At 35.5% G+C, this 3,533-nt stretch overlaps 1 long non-coding RNA gene across 1 annotated transcript; it reads left to right on the top strand.

Moving 5' to 3' along the window:
- Nucleotides 1–218: 218 nt before the first annotated feature.
- Nucleotides 219–2,888, top strand: LOC148203051 (uncharacterized). Its single transcript, XR_015784651.1, has 2 exons — nucleotides 219–2,277; nucleotides 2,600–2,888. It is a non-coding gene; the product is annotated as an uncharacterized LOC148203051 (long non-coding RNA).
- The last annotated feature ends 645 nt before the right edge of the window (nucleotides 2,889–3,533 follow it).

The raw sequence follows: 3,533 nt of genomic DNA on the forward strand, positions 1-3,533 counted from the left end.
AATAATATTTATAATTTTAAAAAAATAATAAAAGGAAATATATTGATAAAAATAAAATTGATAAAGAATAGAGTATATTAAAAATAATGAATTAAAAAATACTAACAAAAACTTAAAAAATATCTGTTGTGTATGAATAAAAAAAGGAGGAAGATGGAAGAAATGATTGTTGGCGGAGATGAAAAATGAAGATGATAATGAGTCATAAATTTGTGCCTGTTTTATGATGATAGAGCTGTGATGATGAATGGGGAGTGTGAGGCTAGAAGAGACAAAATACTTGATGAACCAAAATAAAACTCTTCAACTGTTGTTGCAAAGTGTCGTGAATGAGAAGATATAGCGGTGCAAACAATAAAAGTGTGGGTGTGTAAATAAGAAAAAAAATAAGAAAGCATATTGGGCTCTCAGCCCATTAGAAAAAGAGGTATAAAAAATGTAAGGGAGTTGTTCCTCCATCACCCAAAGTACTCCCTATACCTCCACATTATTTTTATTATTTCAAAAATATTCTAAAATAATTTAATTTATTTTTTTTAAAATCCTAAATCTCCCAACACTCCCTCACCTATCACCTCAACTTTTTCTTCTATATAGAAACCCTAAATCCATCACCACCAACCTTGCCTCTGTTGCGACCAACCTTGCTGCCGCCAAACCCTATCTCCACCATCATCAACCTCGTCGTCAGCCGCGAGCCTCCATGGCCACCACCATTTGAACCGCAAATCGTCGTCATCTTCAACCACCACCACGAATCCTCCATTGACGCCGGCAAACCCTAGCGTCACCACCATCCTCACCGCTAGTCCTCAGCGAGCCGCCTCAGTCATTAACGCACCAGCACCTCTCCATGACCTACTCGCACCAGGCCGCACCACGAGAACCCTTTGCGTCGCCGTCGCACCATCTACAGCGACAAGATCATATTCTTCACCAGAAACCTCTATTGCGACCTTCACCAATCTAAATCGCTCCGCTGCGCGAGCGTCTTCTTCTCCATCATCTCCTCCCTCGCGTCTTCATCTTTAACCTTGCACTCAGAAAAACAAGCCCAAGAACCCCAAATCAAACCCATACAGAACTCTAAAAACCCAATGTCGTCGCTACGACTCCCGAGACCTGTAAGAAGAAACCAGAGCAAACCCAAAACCCAATCGCTCTCGTGACGGTCAGGATTGACGAGAGGAAGGCTAGGGTCAGGATGTCATTTTCGCCGTTGAGGAGTGTCCCCGACGCTGAAAAGTCTCCGAAATTAAGAGGGTCGCCGGAGAAAGAGGAGCGACCACTGAAGTTTTCTCTGATGCTGATGAAGAAGAAGATTGAGGAGGATTTCATGAATTTGAGGAGGAGACCCTTTTCCATGGTCAGTGGTTGTCAGAGGTTAGTGTTGATTGCTAAAGGTTCCTAATGAAGCTGAGACTGGTAAGGTATGCACAATTCTTTTACAAAGTTTCATTTTGATGTTGGCTGCGGAGGATGCATATGAAGCTCTGATGGGGGATTTCATGCATGGATGGAATTGGTGGTGTTTCCTAGGTATTTGGTGGTGGTGTATCTTCATGTACTTTTATTTTTCCGGTGCACCCTTCATTAGTAAACGGATGTCGACATCCGTTTGTCCATTGATATCTATGCACGAATGTTTAAAAATCCAAATCGAACACATATATTGGATGGTAAAATAGGAATTGGGAGGTGCAGGAAGTCGTATGTGATGGTGGAGGGAGTAAGTCTCAAAATTAATGTAGCTCACTTGTATGTACAAAAGTGTTCAAACCTGAATCTTGTGGCTTTCACCAACAGTGGAGGAAGAAGGAATTTCTTCACCACGAAATGTTCAAACTGTATAATTTGGCATGAACCATTTTTGATATTGGTGAACTTTGACCACCTCATCTTTCAAAATCCTTGTACATTTATACTTGATACATGGACATCGAGTCCTTCCATCAAGAACATAATATCTATAGTGTCGAGTCATCCGCACAAATTGTTCAACTTCTTTGACAAAAGCTTCCTTCAACCTCTTCTTCCACTATAACACGATCATTCATCCGGACGGTGATTGGAGACTTCGAAGCCAAAACGAAAAAAAACTTCGGCATAACAACATAACTTTTGCGTTGCTAATTCTTTTGAAAATAGCAGGTACAGACATGGCAGAGAAAAGTTCTTCAGAATTTGCTTCTTCTTCGAACGAAGAACCAAGAAGAGGAATGATTCTACCTTTCCAACCTCTTTCACTTGCATTCAAACATATAAGCTACTACTTAAGTATGACTGCAGTAAATCATTGAATTCTAGAAAGTGATTTAATTTTTTGTACAAGCTATGATAAAAAGAAATCCATCTTGTAGATGTCCACATCTTTTAGGTCATGTAACATCACTCAATCTTTACCAACAACACTTTGAATTAATTAATAGCTTAGCTTTCTTGAATACATGACAGATCACATATAAAATATCTTTTTCAAATCTTATGCCTGTTATGTTTATCAAAATTGTTATAAAAAGTTGAATTTAATTCAAGCATGTTCATTTTTCTACATAGTAAAATCTTTTCTTTTGTTTTTATGTTTTCTATATTACATCAGGAAATGAGGAATCGAGGAATCAAAGGTGATCGACTTCAACTACTACAAGATGTTGGTGGTGTTTTTAGACCAAACATATTGACAGCGCTTGTGGGCTTTAGTGGTGGAGGGAAGACAACCCTTATGGATGTATTTGAATAGAATGATTCATTTTCCCATGTTACTGTATATTTTCAATTTGTCTTCGCCTCCCTTCAGATGTAAATGCACACACAAAATGTGTGTGGGGGATAAACTATAAATTATATTTTCTCTGCCATGAATAAAGTAAATTTAATTTTTATGATAATATTTTTAATTTTAAATGGGTAGCTTTTATAAGTTAGAAAACTGTTTATAAGTAGGTTATAAAATTGTTTACAAACAGGTTAAAATATTTAAATTTGTTTTTAAGCATCAAAATATTGGTCGTTAAATATTTCTATTTCTTTTTCTAGTGATTTATTGATCCAAAACTATTTTAGTTAAATTAAAATTTCTATTTATTTGAGACTGAATTATTGATAAAAACCATTTTTTTAAAATTAAATTTTGTTTTTATTAGTGACCAAAATTAGCGAATGGTCTTTCGGTTGTTAAATCTGTTAAAATTTATATATTTTCTCAATGTATTATAACTATACTTTTTTATAGGATAAATTATATAAAATCCTTTATATTCTACATTAATTTCTACTAAGTAATTTTTAATTTGGATTTTCCATCACTTGGAACATAAACAAGTTCCTTACAACCAAAGAGATACAAATTATTATAACTAACATTCTTTCCACATGAGAATTTTTCTAGCATATTCAATGGAGCTATCCAAGATTAAGATTAATAACATGCGGCAAGCAATGACTTTCCAAAAATATTTAGATAACTTTGATTTAGAAAGCATGCATCTAATCCTTTCAACTAAAGTCTTATTCATCATATTTGATAAATCATT

The sequence above is a fragment of the Vigna umbellata genome, chromosome 3 (genome assembly GCF_029865625.1).
Source record: "Vigna umbellata cultivar VRB3 chromosome 3, Vumbellata_1.0, whole genome shotgun sequence".
Classification (NCBI taxonomy): domain Eukaryota; kingdom Viridiplantae; phylum Streptophyta; class Magnoliopsida; order Fabales; family Fabaceae; genus Vigna; species Vigna umbellata.